Source organism: Cyprinus carpio, unplaced genomic scaffold (assembly GCF_018340385.1).
Source record: "Cyprinus carpio isolate SPL01 unplaced genomic scaffold, ASM1834038v1 S000006530, whole genome shotgun sequence".
Taxonomy (NCBI): Eukaryota; Metazoa; Chordata; class Actinopteri; order Cypriniformes; family Cyprinidae; genus Cyprinus; species Cyprinus carpio.
Genome location: NW_024879195.1, coordinates 698,744 through 718,348, shown reverse-complemented (window position 1 = coordinate 718,348; position 19,605 = coordinate 698,744). Strand labels below are relative to the sequence as shown.

Sequence of the window (19,605 nt, the reverse complement as noted above, 5' to 3'; positions counted from 1 at the left end):
TTTCTAATTATATTGTTAACAAGTTCATTTAGACTAACAATATAATTCAATTTTTTTTTTTTTTTTTTAATGAACAATTCCTGTATAAAATGGGGACATCAACCTTTATATCACACATTTTGAAATCGTCCACAGGCTGAGCACCCGCGCGAGGCAGGTTGAGCGTGGGAAGTGAATGTGCTGCACCAAAGTCATTTTCAGATGCTCATGAAAATAAATTTAAAATAAAAAAACTGCCTGGATAGCCTAGATTAGGCCAGACTCTTGTTCCTAAGTATATAAATGAATTAGAATTACTGTTAACCCACAGTAACAAATTTTAATGTATTAAAATGCTTTAAAAGCTTTAACAGAGTATGTCTAGAGGGTATTTAATAGGTCTGCCCCCCACGTAAGATTTTTACTAGTCCTGAGGGAACATTTGTCATTAGTCAACTAATCAGAGGTTTATATTAACAATTTACCTCTAGACATCCATAATGAACCTTAATATATTCTGCCGCTCAAGCACATGGCATTAGGGTTTGCCACAAAGCACAGGAAGAAGTATGCCCAATAATTGTAAAAAAGGAGACATTTTAATTATTTATTAATAAAACAAAGGTTTGTTTCTTGTCGGCTGCAAGATGAAATTCACAGGGTGCTGACTTGATCCACATGGACTAGCTTTAAAGAGAAATACAACCTTCACAGATTACATAAATGCTTTCGTTCTGAATTGATCGCGTTTGAAAGACATTTTCAAGCTTTCTGCTGATTATATTTCTCAGGGATGTGAGGACACCACCAATTTAAAGGTAATTGCATTATCAGGAAAAAATTTCAAGTGATCTAGAAGGGCGCCCTCCCTGTCCTGCATGCGCATTAATATTTTCGCACAAACACTTGAATATGAGGGGGGATAATTAAGTCCATTGTGCATATGCATTACAACGTAAATTCTTTTTTACATGCAATTATCCAAAAGAAAAACCAAACACAGATTTGTAAATGAAGATTAAAACAAATAAGAAGAAATGCTGCCGTGGCACTCAGCATCACTCGCGTCCGCGCCGCAAATCTTGCACAGCAGACAAATTTACACACCTGCACTATTAAATGCGGCTGCAATTTTTATTTTTTTTTGGTGACTATTACTTATATGACAGCAACGTAAAGAAGGCTCCCTTTACAAATCACTGAAGTTGTCTATTAAGGAAGCTCTTATTTACATTGTGTGTATTTTGTTGATTATAATGAGAGAACTTGAGTTTAAACATGAGAACGTTTTATTAATCCGTCCATTCTTTTCAAACCCAAACACTACTACATGCTATATTGTCAAATAACAAAAATTGCAACTCACTTCAAAATAGTCACCTTGTATTTATGTTTGTTTGGCTTTTTTCCCCACAGGAAGTGGGTAGATAGTGTAGTGTGAACCAGACAAATTAAAGATTCGATCGGGAGCCTGGTTGAAACATGAGCCGAATTCCACAGAAAGGCAGGATGTTGTAAATCAACTCCTAGCACCACAGTCTGGTGAACCAACAAACTCTTTCACCAGAACCAGCTTTCAACATTAAACACCATTTAGAACAATGATTGACAATTTCAATTCGAAGAAAGAGATTGTCTAATTTGGGGGCAAGTAATCGAACAGAGATGGACTGTCTGACCCTCACATTTAAAGCCATGAGAGTAAACAAGATCGTTGGATGACTTCCCCCCACCTAGCAGAACCAGACTGAAATTCCTAAGGAGACCTGTTAACCCCTCTGGTCTTCACAGGACATATCCTTTTCTCCCCAGAATGGCACAGAGAATGCCTTCCAATGCTATATGCACCAAATGAACTCAAAAGACTTCTAAATGGATATCAGTCCATTGCTTAAACTCCATTTTATACCTGTAACCCACACATTTGACTTTAATGTTTCTAATCACTTATTGTGTATGTCTTTTTAAATAACTCTTGAATAGCTTAAGGGATCATATTCATGTTTAGTATGTGTGTGTTCGAATCTTCTTGCTTGAAATGTTTCTGACCATCAGTTATTTGTCAAATGTATCATATTCTTGTTATAGGAATCATGTCCAAATTATACCCTGCAAGAGCGGGAAAATCGGACCACGAGCTTGATAAGATAACATATGATTTATGAATGGGTGGGACAAACATCGGAACACCCGAAAAGACAATATCTAATTGGTCAAAACAACATTTGAGGGTGTGGCCAAAGGCCAGTTTAAATACTCAGGACACCATCAAATTTTGCTTTTAGCTTTGCTTGTAGTTTAAGCTTTTAGTCATGCTTTGTCATCACTTTTAGCGTTCTTCGAGCGCCGTTCCAGCATGCTTCGGCCTGCACGCCTGCTGCTACTTAGCCACAATGAGAAGAAACAACACCTAGTCTCGTCAAACTTTACTTCTATTCTTTTACTTTAGTTTCTTTTCTTTTCGTTTGAGAGTTTCGTGTTCTGAGTTAAGTTTTGTAACGACGTGTCTCCGAGTCTGACATAGCGTGCCCCGTCTGAAACTTCAACCAGCCCACAACTCCGCATCTTCAGCCAACGCCCAACCACGGGCTTCCCAAGACATCACTTTCAAGGACTACTGAACTTCCAGCCAATCAGCAACTTCGGGGAAACCCCCCTTTTCAGCGACAACAAAGGGAACCCCGTTAAAACAGGCAACGCAAGTAACCTCCAGACTCACATCTGTACTGGTGTTATCTAATATAATTTTAACCTCATTGAGGAACTCAGTGCGAGGGTTAATTAAGTGATTGATGTTTGTTCATGTCTATGCAATTTCACGTATTGCTGTAAACTTGGGATTTCACATTTTCATCCTCTTAAACTCATTCTTTCCTAACGTTCTATCTTCCTGCAACTTGTGTGAATGTGTGAGTGCGTGTGCTTATGTGTTAGATTAGTTTATATGTCTTAGATTTATCTAATAAAGACTTATTCATATTGAAAAGAGAAGTATCTTGTGTTTTGTGCTTACAAGTTCATGTCTTAAACTGCCGATCTTATTTACTGTGCTTATTAATAGTGTTTTCACTATACTGTTGGATATTAATATCCAGCGCAGATTTGATGTTAAACGGCTCGTTCAGTGAATCGCTGGCCGTTTCAGTGATCAGCCGTGAAACAGTGATTCTGTTCAAATTCCCTTTAAAATCTTAAATGATTCCCTTTGAGCTAAATTGACCTGTTTCCCTTACAGTAGACAGAAATTATTGTTTAAAGCTAATGCATGGCCTGACTGTTGGGTTCAGACGTGTGATTTAGAAAGCATTTTAAACAAAAAGTCTGGCAGCTGGCAGCTTTTTCTGGGTGAACTTTTCCTTTAAGGAATGAGAAATCAAGCGATAAAGTTTTATTTGAGAGAGCTCTTTGTTTTCATATTTTGTGCATTGCTGTAGCTGTATTCATCACTGTGTCTGCCTTGCACAATAATATACATTCGCTTGCAGCAGTGTCTTCATTCTTCATATTATTCATCTGCAGATACATCTGTTTCTTGCTGTTGTCTCTGGAGATGATGAAGCGTCCCTGAACAGACTGAGAGTAGTATATAGTACCATCAGATGAGATGTATGCCAGCCACTCCAGACCTCCTCCTGCAGTCTGTCTGATCCAAGCTAAGCTCGGGTCACTACTAAATCCAGAGAATGTACAGGTGAGTTTGTGAGATCCTCCAGGTTTAATGACCACTGACTCAGACTCAGCCAGTGTTTGACACCAACAGACTGAAAAACAAAAAACAGTTCAACATTAACATTTACAACAGTACACATGAATAAGTCTGATTATTAACAGGTTTTCAGGAGTCTCTTACATTCTGTGAGAGCAAATAGGAAGATAAAACCCAGTTTAGACACAATATACATTATCGTGTTATGAATAGAGGAAGCCGATGCATCAAAGTTTTGTGTCTGGAGATGAATAACTTGGAGACTTTTGAGGAAGTCAAAGAGAAGTAAGTTTGCATAGGGTGCCCTCTAAAAGTACATTTACATTTCTGTGCCCTTATTAATCTCGGTAACGATGCCTTTCTTTAAATGTATTGTTTGTTACTTTTTTATTTAATCCAAATCCTGTTTTCTCAAATCATACAAAACATACAAATTGTTCCTCAAAATATTTACACTGTTTCAAACACAAAGGTAAACATAGGTTCCTTTATTCTTAGTTGGAGTAATATGTTTTGGGTTTGAGTGATAATGAGATGGCTGAGTACTTCTACATGTTTTAATGTTGATGTTGAAGATTTTTTAGATTACCATCTGAACTGTTTTTGATAATATCTGGCATGAACATTGTATAGTTTCTCCAAAGCACATTAAGTTTATGTACTGCACAGAAGCCTCTTGTGTTACTGTGTTTTTCGGGCACAGTAATAAACGGCAGTGTCTTCAGCCTGCAGATTTGTCATGTGCAGATACACCTGTATTTTACTGTTGTCTCTGGAGATGGTGAATCGTCCTTCAACAGTTTTAGAGTAATATTTGCTGCTGCCACTTGGAGCAGAAATTTGTGAGATCCACTCGAGTGCTTTCCCTTCAGCTTGTCTTATCCATGAAATATCTGCAGCTCCAACATCAATCCCAGAGAAGGTGCAGGTCAGTTTATGATTGTTCCCAGGTTTGATGACGACTGACTCAGACTCAGTCAGTGTTTGACCTTTGCACTCTGTTAAAATAAAAGTAGCCGTTGTCTACATCAGTCAATAATAAAGAAGTATAAAGATATATTCCTATATTATACTTACCGTGCATAAATACTATTATGCTTATTAAACATGTAATTCTGAGGACCATTTTTGCAGTGTTTTTTGTTCTTAATTATTATTGATGAAATAATGATGAGGAGTTAAATGTGGGGTTTTTAAGACAGAAGGTTAAATTAATTTGCATTGTCCATCCCCCAGCTGACTTTACATCAGTACAAATTAAGTCAGACCAAAAATAAAAACAAAACCTTCAAGCATGGCCTTATCTTGCTTATCTTATATGTAAACAATAATTGTCATTATTGTCACTTTTATTTAAAACATTTTATTTTATTACTGTCACTTTATATTTTTGTTTATATTATTTTTTTTCAATAATTGTTGTTATTGATACTTTTGTTTACAATAAATTTGATAATTGTTTTTTTCTCACACGTTAATAATGTAAGTTAGTAATTAACTGGTAATTCTTTATGATTTGTCATAGTTATGAATTAGTTCTTAATGAGTTTAATCTCATTCAGTAATTATTGATTATCTAATAAGATATCAACTCAGTCTAAAGCCTAAATACATTATTACTTAATAATTAGTTATTCTTGTTCCCATTTTAGTTAATAGTAGCTGAAGTGTTTCTGAACTCATTTGTCCTGCACTTCTTCCTGCATAGTTACCTGTTAACTATATTATTTATTAATTATTTATTATTGTTTAGTTATTATTTTTTAGTGATTAGTTAATAGTGAAGTAATATTTTATATTTTGGGGATAATTGCAGTAAAATTGCTATCGTGATCTGATGCATGAATAGTTTTTGTTCAGTCCTGCAGTCTTTTGTGTAAAAGCGACTCTCGTGCACAGTAATAAACAGCTGTGTCTTCAGTCTTCAGGCTTTTCACCTCTAAATACAGCATGTTTTTACTGGTGTCTTTGGTGATGGAGAACTGTCCCTGTAGAGACTGAGCAAAAACAGTGCCAGTGCCACCATCTATATACCCAATCCACTCCAGTGCTTTCCCTGGTTTCTGACGGATCCAGCCCATCCAGTAGCTGCTCACTGAGAATCCAGACACAGTGCAGGACAGAGTCACTGATTCTCCAGGCTTTTTCACCACAGAATCTGAGGAGGTCAAAGACAGACCACTAATAGCTGAAAAACATGGAAAAAATTTTAGAAGAGTGAGATGTCCTCAACAATTCAGAAAAAAAAATTGAGTTTCTCACATGAAATTATCAAAAGCAGAACTAAATGCAGTAAAACTTTCATCGTCACACCAAAACTGTGAACTGTAGAGTAAAATATTTATCTTCACTGCAGCTGGACACAAACACTGACTGAGACTTGTGTCTTTTGAAAGTTTAAGTAACATTGACCCTCCCTACTGCATATATTCTGCAAAACAACTTAACTGGCAACACTGGAACTGAGAAGTTTTTTTTTTTTTTTTTTGAATTCTTACTGATGTAACACATAACTCACACTTATTTTGTTTTTAGGGTAGTACTGAAGTTTTCCAACATGTTATTGTACAATATGTTTACAGTAACACATTTAAAATTGCATTAATTACATCATCAAATCAACTTAAACATCTATACAGATAACTTAGATAAAACAACCCGCTCTTTTTTTACTTCACAGCAATGTTTTACGTTTTTACCCAGTTTTTCCTAATTCTGTCATACTAGTGAAGAAATCAGGCTGTTACTGTCTATGGTGTGGGTGCAGTAAATGTTAGACGTTTCCGTGATTGGTGTTTTTAATAGTTGTTAATAAGTCTGTTTACAGTGGTTTTGGAGGACTGGTTGATTTGACTCTTTAAGGCCTAGGTAAAGGTCTTTTAGGAGGTTGGAGTAGGAGAGAGAGGACAGGGGAGTTTAAATTCACTTTTAAGTGTCCCTTCAGTCATCAAAGCAAAAAGTACATTAAATGTATATCTACATAATTTGAATATACCACTCAACTTTTTGATTTTAAAAAGAATTACTCACATACATATACATTTAAAAATATAGTTCCCCCAAAACTAAAAATGCAAGTTTTTCCATACAATGAAAGTATAATGTTATTTAGATTAGAATCACATTTTCTATTCCAGAAACAATTTATAAGATTTTAGAAATGGGAGAATAGAACGATAAAGAAAACTATTCAAATTTGAAAGCAGAAAGCTAAAATGTACACTTTTTTTTTTTTTTTTTTTTTTTTTTTTTTTTTTGCAATCAAGAATACATTTTCAGTGTTATAATGTACAAGTGGATTAAGGTATCAAGCTAATTGAAATCTTCTCACTTCAGTTACTGTCAGTTCTTGTAGAGCTGCTTCATCAGATGGAGTCAGTGTGTCTCTCGAGCACAGTAATAAACAGCAGTGTCCTCTTCTCTCAGACTCTTGGCTTCAAGATACTGTGTACTTTGAGACACGTCCTCACTCAGCGTGAAGTGATTTCTCATTGTATCTGCATAATCAGCACTACCAGAGTTAACTCTCCCAATCCACTCCAGAGCTTTCCCTGGTTTCTGTCGTATCCAGTGCATGAAGTAGTCTGTCATTGTAAAACCAGATATTTTACAGGAGATCTTCACTGTTTCTCCAGGTCTCTTTATCTCAGCAGGTGACTGATCCAACCGGATTTCATCACCACTGATACCTGTGGAATAAAAATAAATAAATTACATTGATGTAGAGCATCCATAGTGTATTGAATGCTCTTGGCTAGAAAAAAAAGAAAATGTCAAACTTACCTTGAGTTAAAATCACTACAATAATGAACAGACAAATGCTTTTCGACATCATTGTTTAAAAACCTTGACTGTCTTGTAACTACAGATTTGTATTCTAAATTATAATTTTATGTTTGCCAATTGTTGAGCTGAATTGTGTTTATATACAGGTGAGGTGGAGAGTGAGTTTGCATATGCCACATTTTTGGCCTGTTTATAAAGTTCCGAAGTAACATGTGGGTGGAAATGTGAGGAGGTGTTACTGAAATGGTGCTCTTGAAGAATTACACATGAACTCCAATTTAACCACATTTACTTCAAGTGAATTTGAAGTATCTTAATTTCTTAGCTCTGTTTTTGATGAAATTTTTGTCTCTATAATTTTCTTCTTTTATATATTTTTGTCTCAACAATTTACATTTTCAGACAAAAACATCAGGTTTTCACTGTAAGATTGGGACTCCCTCTTGTGGAAGCAGTAAATCATTGCTGTAATGTACTTTTCAGCATTTATTAATGTATTATTATCATTACATTCTTCAAGTAAATGTTAACATTTCTGTTTTTTTTCATTCAGAAGTGATTGTGTTGCTTTTCAGGTTCTCAAATTATAAATGTGGAATGTCAGCTTGTGTGGAAACAATGTCTGATTTATTTATTCTTTTATTTTAATTCTGCATATGGACTGTTTTAAAAAGCAGGTGTTGTGTTTTCAATATGTGGGACACCATTAGCATCTGTCAAAGTGAACAACATGCTCTGAGATTACATATGTTTCTATATAAATATTTTTAACTACAGTCAGTTAGAAAAAGATGCTCCTGTGATAAGACATGACTGGGGTGGGGGGGCTGGACAATTACTTAGTAGTCCTTTGTAAAACTGTAAGGCAGGATAGACCAGAGATTCAGTATTTGTCTAAGGGGACTCGGGTTTAGACCTTGACCCTACATGCTGTATTGTCAAATAAAAAAAATTGCAGCTAAGCTTAATAATAATCAAGTTAATCAAATAATAAAATGTTTGGGGGAAGTCGTGGCCTAATGGTTAGAGAGTTTGACTCCTAACCCTAAGGTTGTGGGTTCGAGTCTCGGGATATAGAAACACGACTGTATTTGACTCCTAACCCTAAGGTTGTGGGTTCGAGTCTCGACACCGAACCCCCAACTGCTCCCCGGGTGCCGCAGTATAAATGGCTGCCCACTGCTCCGGGTGTGTGTTCACTGCTGTGTGTTTGCACTTTGGATGGGTTAAATGCGGCTGCCCACTGCTGAGTATGGGTCACAATACTTGGCTGTATGTCAGGTCACTTTAATTACCTTGCTGTTGTACGGAACATTCTTAACAAAAGTAACTAAAGGCATAAAATAATTAGTACAGTGTATGACTATGTGCCTCCATGCAAATTCTCCTGAAGACGTTTGATAGCGATGTATAAGCAAAAATCTAATTATCTTAATGTTTAATTAATTTATTCACTGAGGTTTTATATTGTGAGCTCACTGAGCTGTTTATATGGTCGTTTTCAGATTTTGAACTGTAGCACTATTCATCACTGTGTCTGTCTTGCACAATAATATACAGCAGTGTCTTCGTTCTTCATATTATTAATCTGCAGATACATCTGTTTCTTGCTGTTGTCTCTGGAGATTGTGAAGCGTCCCTGAACAGACTGAGAGTACAATCAAAAAAAAAAAAAAAAAAAAATTGTTTTGTGGCACTGTTCGTTTTACACAGATATTTTTTGTTAAAACCACAAATATATTTAGTTTTCCGCCAAATTTTTTGTTAATGGTTTTTTGGCACTGTTCGTTTTACACAGATACCATTTTACTTAATTATCAATCGTTAAACTAACGTAAAAGGTTTAATTTCGTCCTTCAAAAAAAAAAAACGGATGTGACAATTTCCAACGCATTTGATGGTGACGGCGTGGAGGAGCTGCACTGGCGTCAGTCAGAGCAAGAAGTACCAGCCAGGTAAGAAAATCTAAAGTTTTCCTTGTGTGTTAAGTCAAAGTCTTTAATTTCTCTTAGAGTTTCTGTTTTGGGATGCTTTTGTTTTGCAGTCGAGTATTGTGTAATCGGTTTATTGCACCGTTAATGGATGATTTTGAGCGGTTGGGACATGTGAAAGTGCATGGCTCTCTGTAGCGTATGGACTGTAGTATATATATACTAGGGCTGAAACAATTAGTCGACATTATCGACAACGTCGACAAAAAAAATTGTAGACAAATATTTTTGTTAAGTAGTTTGATCTCGTATGTGAGAGCCTGAAATAATGCGGTTTGACCATTGTGGCGCTGTAGCGCAAGACTGTAATTCCATTGTGGCGCTGTAGCGCAAGACTGTAATTTAGCAATTCAAGAGAAGATAGCGCTTCAGTAGAGCAAACGAACCTCGCGCGCTCTCTCTCGTGAAGCCAATAAGGAAGTGACTAAAACTGCAATTCATCGACTGGCCGCTTGAGGCTGGCTGCAAAAGGGAGTAGGTAAGTCCCATAGATCCCCATGTTAAAATGCCCAACTTTACAGCCGAAAAAAAACGTTTACAGCCTGGTTCAAAAAATGATTTTGGTCCATATAGCTAATTTTGCCCTTGCATGACAACTGTGAGAGGGGTGAATTTTTTTTATAACTCATCCGTTTAAATTATATTAAGCCTTAAAGTTCTGCATAATAAGGGCGTGGCCAATTGAGTGGACAGGTGGATGCCGCTGCTGACAAATGCCGTCGCGCTAGGTGGGCGTGGCTTCAGCAACCAGTTCCCGCCTTTTTGCCCATTTGCTACGATTTTCCGGGAGAGTCGCGCGGTGACGCGCTGCCAAGATGGCTTTTTTTACGGCCCCTCTGCACACTTTGAGCTTCAAAACCGCTATCTATGGGTGACGTCACGGACACTACGTCCATATTTTTTTACAGTCTATGGTTAGAGCACAGGGAGCCGATCCGAGCCTGAGGCTGCTGAGCGGCGTTTGAATGAATATGTAAATATATACCTCTCAATAACAAAATAAACACAACAAAAACTGACCGCAGTGTGAAAGCAGCACTTAAGAACACTTTTGATTACAGCGATGTGGATGTTTGCACGAACTCTGAGGTTCGCCACTCCAGTAAAGAAAAGTCCAGTCACATTTATTTATATAACAGTCCTTTATGCAATAGATAGCCTTACATTAGCAGCTTTACAGTATTTAAACATGAAAAACCAGAGTCAGTGTCACTCTTAGTTAGAATTATAGCTTGATTTTTCTGTTATAAAGCAGCTCTCCAGTGTGGAGCTAGCTAATGATAAAATCCTTTTATTAGTGGGGGCAAAAAAAAAAATCATTAAAGTTTTAGTTTTATTGTTCCTTACTCTCCTTCTAGAGTCCTTAGGTCCACCGATCAATAGCTTTTAAAGGTCCCTCGTTGTAATTTAAAATCAAAAGGGGATCGTGCTTTTTCTGTGGTAGGTCCCAAACTCTTGAATAGTCTCCCTTGCCATGTGAGGTCAGCTCCATCGATTATAACGTTTAAGTCTTATTTAAAAACTTATTTGTTTTCTTTAGCTTTTGAATAAGGTATGTTTGTTTTGTTGTATGATTTTAATGTTATTATTTTTGTAAAGCACTTTGGGGGAGCGTCTGTTGTTTAAAAAATGTGCTATATAAATAAAATTGCTTGCTTGCTTAGTTTGGTTTGATCTATAGCGCAGGATTGTTTTGATTATCATAACCCAATAAGGTATTTTAAGAGAGATTGTATTTATTAATAAAATGTTTATCCAAGAATAAAACGTCCTATCACTTACCTTTACTTTATTATACATATGGCTTACAAAAAGAGATGTTAATAGGCAGAATGATTTGTCATTCAGCTACTTCCTCATATAGCTAATTAAATGGCGAATAAGAGTTTCTGTCTCATCTCATTTTGTATGCCAAATATATTTATTTGTATAAATTAATTGTATAATAGTAATACATAATGACTTTCAAAAGCGGAAGTAATTACCTAATTTATATGTTAGAATATGTATATTTTAACTAATTGCAAAAGCTGAATAATCAATAAATGTCTAACCATGAAATGTCGACCGAGTTTGGAGACCCCTGGCTTAGCACAGTGAAAGTATTTGAAGTTTTGGTTATGAATATGGCAGTGTGGTCATACAATAACTTTAAACTGGACACTACTCTGAGCTGTTCACATTATACAAATGCTCCAGATATATAATCAGGTCCAACCATTTTGGAATGGTAAACATGACACTATTCATCACTCACACAAATAAATGATTTAATATTTTGATCATTGAATTGGTTTTTGCTGTTAAACCGTTTTTTCTTTTCTTTTTTCTTTTTTAACAAATTGCACTTCATGTGTTTACAGTTTTGTGCAGAATTTGAGACATACAGAATTACCATAGGCCCATTAGCATCAACAATCTTTGCCAAAAAGGGATCCACACTGCAAATCTTATGAAGATGTTTGCATACTGAAGAGAGTCCTTGGACAAATAATTACTTAACCCTCTTGGTGCCCACTACACAGGTAAGAACAACTGCACTCAACAAAACCTTGTATTAAAACATTATTCTCTCACTGGCCACTGAGCTTTAGGGTTATGGGAATTAACAAAAAAAAAGAGACAGATATAATAAGATTAGGTTTATTAATACATTAAATACAAAATATGTGGTATAACTATAAACTGACAGATTACGAATGCATTAGCCTCCCAAAAACAATTTATTTTGATGCAAGGCAGGGGTATCCAAACCTGCTCTTGGAGAGCCAGTGTTCTGTGGAGTTTAGCTCTAACACACCTGCCTGGAACTTCTAGTAAGACTTTGTTTTTGTTTGAAAATTCCCAAAACCTTGATTAGCTGGTTCAGGTGTGTTTAAATGGCTAGATCACCCAAAAATAAAAATTCTGTCATTAATTACTCACTCTCATGTTGTTTCAAACCCGTAAGACCATCATTCATCTTCAGAACACAAATGATGATATTTTTATGAAAATCAGAGAGCTTTCAGAGCCTCCATAGGCTGCAATGCAACTGAAATGTTCCCAGACCCAGAGTCGTAGTAAGGACATCATTAAAATAGTCCATGTGACATCAGTGGTTCAACCGCAATTTTACGAAGCTATGAGAATACTTTTTGTGTGCAAAGAAAACAAAAATAACAACTTTATTCAACAATTCTTCTCCACCAAATCACATATTCCGCCATTATGGAGAGTAACAAGGCATGAACATTAATTTTCTCTGCATGTAAACAAGGCTAAGCGCATGCCTGTTCTATATCAGCAGCACCACACGCATACATTATTTATGTGGTCTTGATAATGGCGGAAGATGGATTTGGAGAAGAATTGTTAAATAAAGTCGCTGTTTTTGTTTTCTTTGTACAAAAAAAAAGTATTCTTGTAGCTTTGTAAAATTAAGGTTTAACCACTGATGTCACATGGACTGTTTTACTGATGTCCTTACTATGTTTCTGGGTCTGGGAACATTCCAGTTGTGTTGTTCACTATGCACAGTCAGAAAGCTCTCGGATTTCATGAAAAATATCTTAATTTGTGTTCTGAAGATGACTGAAGATCTTGCGGGTTTAGAACGACATGAAGGTTGAGCAGTTAATGATAGAATTTTCATTTTTGGGTAAACTATCCCTTTAATTGGGAATATTGCTAAACTCTGCAGGACAATGGCTTTCTGTGCTGATCTGGCCCAGTATTTTCCACTGTAATGTTTGTTAGAATTCCATCTTGACTGCTTGCCTGTATTTCCCATAAGGAAATCGATGAATGACTGACATGTTTTTTAAACTTGTAATTTTAGAAAAAAAAAATTAAAGGCTAAATTTCGCAGACGTTGCCAGTAGGGGTGGGAGAATTCTCAACGATTCTAAATCGATTCTGAACATTTCAGAATCGATTCTGAGCTTCTTTATTTTTCCCGCATATGGCACGTGTGCGCGCTAGAGACACAGCGGGCTTCATTGCACAGAATCTGCACTGTGAGACACGTGCACATTGCTTGACAGTCTGTGCTTACACCCACAGTTTGCTTGTCTGTGCTTCCACCTGTTTATGCCGTTTGGAATACAGTACTATTAGATGCACGAAAGTCGCGCACTGACAGACTTTCACGTGCGCTTTGTGTTTGTTGTCCTGAAGCTCAATTTCGGAGAGGCACAAAAACATCTGGCAGAGAGCATAATATAATCTAACACTTTTATACAAAATTGATGTACGTGTTTGTTGTCCTGAAGCTCAATTGCGGAGAGGCACAAAAACACAGTCAGCTATGTTTTCAGAGCAGAACATCTGTTATGATGATAGATTTTTTGATTTGTTTGGTTGTAGTCTGTTGGAGATGATGCTGAGGAAAAAAAGAAAAATCCTCAACTATTGTCTGTAAACTTTCGGACACTTAAAGAACACTTATTTTAAATAATTGTTTAAAAAAATAGCCTGCTGTGCAGGGCCGTGCACAGACATTTTGAGGAGCAGTTGCTCAAACCAAAAAAAGGGGCACAATGAGGCTGGATGTTTGTTAATACAAATTATCCGGTTGTTAAAAATACAATACAAATATGCAGTTAAAAGAAGAAGACAGCTGTAATAGTTGATTTTATTGTAGATGTTTTTATAAGAGTGGGCTCTCCCTCACTCTTTGAGCCTGCTTCTGTCTCATCTTCAATGGAAGTAGGGGAGAGTTGGGTAAGTTGAGCCAGTGGGTAAGTTGACCCACCCCCTGCATCTTGGCAACTGTACACTTTTACTGTCCTGTGACCATGTATTTTGGTACCACCCATCGTGCCAGACTGTGAAAAGGAGAAACACACTGGGGGAATGGAAGGCACCACGGCCGTAGCCAAGGTTTGAAAATTAGTGTGGTCTGGGTGGGAATTGTGCTATAATAACCCCAGTCATTATATACACTAAACACTTTAAAAGAGACAGATATGTAGATGTTTGTGAAAGATGTTTTCTCTGTTTTAAAGGAATGAACATTAAGTGATATCACATTGCATCGTTACTTTAGGTTAGGGGTATATATCAGTTGTTTATTATTCATTCAGCAATACATAGGCCTATTACTGTCATAGTTTTCATTAATAACATTGCCATATAACCATATAGATGATAACTTTGTCTAGTGCCCTTATGAATGTTGTTGGCACAACTTTGTTAAAATGTAACTACAATATGAAATAGCATAGACATAACATACTGTACTTGTTCCAAAGATCTCTGCACTACTGTTATATGCTACTGTTTTGATAGCGTTTCTGACAGATAATATCATGAAGGGTTTTTTTTGTTTTGTTTTGTTTTTTTGCATTTGCCTTATCGTATGTGGTATCCTGTCAGCAATAACATATCTGTTGGCTCTTTTGATTACCATCAGTTTAAGTTCTGGCAGTGTTGCCAGATATAGCTATGAAAACAAATAAAAATAAATAAATAAAATATCTTTCCACCTGTAGTAACTAATGGCCAACAAACTCTCTGTTTAGTCTGTTTTTTAGGAAGGCTACAACTTTGGAGTTCAACATATTGTTTCAGAGATGCAAACAATTAAATATTGAAATTTATACTTCATTTGGTTGGTTTTATGTTGTTAAAGTTAACTTTAAGAAAAGAAATATGAGTGTCTGTAAAATGAAATTATTAAATTAGTTTTTCAATTATTATTTATTTCACATGGGTTTGGATCAGATTCAGTCAGATGGTCATTTTACACCCAGATGGTGGCATCTTACCCACTGACTCGACTCGGGGCAAACTAAGCCATCGGAACGCTTTTTTATATAAGAAGCATATCTTTTTAGAACCCTTTGTCAAAGATACATTCTGATAATTTAAAATGATAGGAACCACTTTCACTTGAATAGGATAGATACTTTCATTGTTCTTCTTGCATTCTCCCTTTATCTTGAGGACCACAATAGTAAAAAAGGCTAATCTTACCCCACTCTCCCCATAAGTATTAGACATTTAATTGATATTTTACAGCATAAAATCTATATTATGTACTAATAATAAACAACTAATTTAGATTTTTTTTTTCTTTCTTTCTTTACTATTTAGGCCTACTATTAATTTGGTTTTAATAAAATATGGTGTGAAATAGATTACTAGTATTAAGACAAGTGATTGTAATGGGAAAATAACTTAATTACAAGAATTAAAGTGTGACAAACTGCTAAATATTCTATGATGGTTTTACCTGCTGCTTTGCTGGAGATTTGTATTGATGTTTGCAATGTTGAACTGCCTTTAGCAGCCTCCCTTCGCTCTTTTTCTCTCTGTCTTCTTTTTTGTGAAGGCTTTTTTTTTTTGTCTACAAAGTGTGCCACACAAACTTTTGCACAAGTTGTTAGCACTTTTAGCTGGCCGAGCATTACAAAAACAAAACAAACTACCGACTTAATCACTAATTTCAGCGAATCAACCACTGACTGTAATGTAGAGATGTAATGCATTCTACCTGTTTAATGCAACCACCTTAGGGGACTGTGGTCTCCACTGTCCAGCAGCACACAGATTGTGAGTGAGCGGGATTAGCGGAATCAGTGGATCTTAGCGCCAGCTGTAACAGACAGCTTTGAGCTGGGGTGATGGGGGGATCCTGGTGAGAGGGGCACCTCAACCAATGAGGGCAAAGGAGCAGTGGCTCTAGCCACAGGCCACCCCCCTGTGCACGGCCCTGCTGCTGTGCTTATATAATAATAATAATACCAAAAAAGTTAATTTGGCACAAAATTAAATTTTGATATATAAAAATGTATATGAAAATGTAGCCATGCGCCGTAATATTGAAAACTGAGAATGTGACGCATTGTGATGTTGAGTTGATAATGATAATCGTAACTGAATTGAATTGTGAAACCACTGAAGATTCACACCCCTATTTTAAAGATGGAAGTACTGACATACAGAACAAAAACAAAACGCAGAAGTTTATTTGCTTAAAAAAAAGTGTATTTGCACAGCAGAATAATTAACTGGGGAAAAAAATGTAGATCAAGAATCGTTTTGAATCGCAGAATCGGAATCAGATCGGATCGTGAAGTGCCTGAAGATTCCCCACCCCTAATAGATAGGATGTTATTACAACATGTGCGATGCATCGATGCTTCCTTAATCGTAATCTAATCGAATCATGGGCCTCTGAATCGAATCAAATCGTGAGATACCTATAGATTCGCACCCCTTGTTGCCAGCAAATCAGGAGGTGATCCAGAAGACTTGTGGGAATCTATTTTGAAGGTGCAGTCATTGAAGACAGCCCAGCAGATTTTGGAGGTGTTGAAAGATAAAGTGTCTCAAGGCCCTTAGCAGTTTACACTATGCAAAACCATGTTAGGGATGTCAGTTTTCGATCATTTCCATGATCGATCGTTCGTGTCCAATTAACGAATCAATGAATTGTATTAATCGTTAACCTTAATGCTGCAAAATGCGTTCTATTGCAGTGGCACGCAGCTCGCCAGGCACCTGACAGGATGTGGCAAAAAGCGCACACACACAACAAAACACACTTTTCCACTCTGAATTAATGGGTTTTAATCTGAAATAAAGTGCTAGTAGCAGGATTATAAAAATAAATAGAGTGCTTATGCTTTCATTTGGCTTTAAAATGAGAGAGGCGCACCGTACGTTTGAGATCATTTTACTTTACTGACTGTTTCCTATCCTGCATGGGAGACCGCTGAATGGCGCCTCTATAGCTGGTTTTGTGGTGCTCGTTGTTGTATTTTAAAACTCAAATTGCAATGTTTTCAACTGACATTATGGCACTTAAAATAAAATTATCCCAAACGTAACGTGTGTGGCTCGTGCTACGAAGTAAGTGAAACCGCCTCTCCATCACACGCGCGCCTGCTCCCGCAGCCCCACAACCCCCCCCAACACACTGTTGCCTCACACATAAACTAGACTTATGCTGATTATTACATGCACCACGTACTTAATTTGATCACAAATCCAAATGTTTCCATATTCAGCAATGTATTTGAATGTTTTAAACTATTTTTTATAATGTAAACTAACAGTTTGCATAGATTTAAAAAAATACATTAATGATAACAAACTAATACAATTTGGTTGTGTGGAAACACTGCCCATAAATTGAATTAAGTTAGTTTAAAGGAACTCATGTTTTTGAGTACTACCACCAGAGAACACCAACACCAAGCAGACTGCAAAAACAAGACATGTTCAACATATACAACAGTACACATGAAGAAGTCTGGATATCAAACAGGTTTTCGGTAAGAGCCTTACATTGGCATGTGGAGAGCAAACATGAAGAGTTGAACAAACAAAACCCATAGACACAATATCCATTGTCATGTTTATGAAGAAGAGGAAGCTGAAACATCAAAGTCACGAACAACAGAGTGGAGGCTTTTTAAAGAGGACAGGGAGAAGTAGGTTTGCGTAGGGTTTAAATGTATTGTATGTTTATATGTACTAGTTCAGAGACATACAGTAGTAGTGTCTTATATTGGCTGTAATTATGTGCTCGATAAAGGAGATAACTTTGTGAAATAGCATTGTTTGTACTGCTTATTGATACACCATTTGGTGTCACTATCATTGTTGGTCAAATGAAGCCCAAAGTGCCACCATCAGGCCTATTACACTGAAAAATAAAAAAATTAAAAATGTTTCATTCATCCAATTAAAAAAATTTAGGGTGATAATTCACATCTTTTGCTCTTAGGGCAAGTTATTTATTTTTAATTGGATCAAGTTAAAAAAATATAGATGTGAATCATTACCCTAATTTTTTGGGTGAATGAAACATTATTTTTCAGTTGTCTGTGAAATGGTGAGCAGTTTCAAGTTCAAGAAACACGCAAAAGGACATTATTTTTATATTCATATGCATATATTATTTTACTATTACCAATTGATTGACCCCGTTTTTTTTTTTTACATCTGAGCCCCTGCTCCCAAGGAACTCTCTTTACTCCCCTGTGTTTGTTCTGTCAAGTTTTCATGGTGTGTTATTTAATATTGAACCCAACTTGGCCAAGTGGGGCCTGAGGTTGGTTGAAAGATTAATTATTGATGGGACATTCACCAGCATTGCTCAGTCATTTTCAAGCCAATCCAGTTTCTACGTCTCAGCAGGGAAGTGTTTGTTTGGTTGTTTGTTTTTTTAAATTATTGTTAATTTATTATTATTAGTTTATTGCATTTTCTCGTTCCCTGATGAATGCCATTGAAGGGTATCAGTCTTATTTTTGGGGTGAAAGGAGTCAGCTTATATGATCTGGTTGTGATGTCATATGTATCTCCCTGGTAGGCTGCTTTTGCAGCTTGTCAGAAAAGTATTTTAGAGTAAATGGATGATTAGCTACACTGTGTGTCATAGTGTGGTGATGATATGTTTAATAGTTTAATTTTTCTATAAATCATAGCAATAATTTTTTTAAGGACCTCCCATTCTGACAGTTTCCACGTTAGACGTGAATGAATGTTATGTATAGAAACGCTATTAGAAAAAAACGCCCAGTCCATTATTACTATAGGAGAAATTAAAAATACTGAATATAAAATGTGCAGGTTATACTTCATACTGAAACAGTTTACTGTAGAAAACAGACTAGTCTGTATAGGTTTACTGGACCAAAACCAAGTGTGAAATTAATAATAAAATTTTATAATTATTATTAATTTGTATTAGCACACACACAGACACACACACACATATATATATATATATATTGCATTTAGTACATTTAAAACACCTCCGATGGCCACTATGTTACTTTAGAGCTTGCGTAACTCAAACATGTCCTCATTTCTCGTTGATGAGGTTTTTGAACAGCTGCCTGTAATTTGTGTTTCCACTGTGTCTCTTGCACAGTTAATACCACCGCCCTAGTGTGTTCTTCAGTCTTCAGCTGATTTCATATGCAGATAGAGATTAGAGCTGTCCGGAGATGCTGTGAATCTGCCCATGCATGACTGAAGCTTGACTCTTATCAGAATCTGAATAATAATAATAATCCATTTCCAGGTCCTTTTCCAGGTGCCTGACGGAATCCTAGTTACATGCTATAGCTATCTAACAGTAAACCCACTGCAAGGCACAGGTCAGTGTTAGGAAGCACTGGAGACACAAATACTGACGTTGAG

At 36.3% G+C, this 19,605-nt stretch overlaps 1 long non-coding RNA gene and 1 pseudogene across 1 annotated transcript in view; one reads left to right on the top strand and one right to left on the bottom strand.

Annotated features, from left to right (window-relative positions):
* The window catches only part of LOC122143908, a 299,947-nt gene extending 292,771 nt beyond the window's left edge, over window positions 1–7,176 (top strand). The window contains exon 3 of the long non-coding RNA XR_006159428.1: window positions 7,065–7,176. This is a non-coding gene — a long non-coding RNA (uncharacterized LOC122143908). The remainder of the gene's footprint in view (window positions 1–7,064) is intronic.
* The window catches only part of LOC122143901, a 355,125-nt pseudogene that overhangs the window by 298,735 nt on the left and 36,785 nt on the right, over window positions 1–19,605 (bottom strand).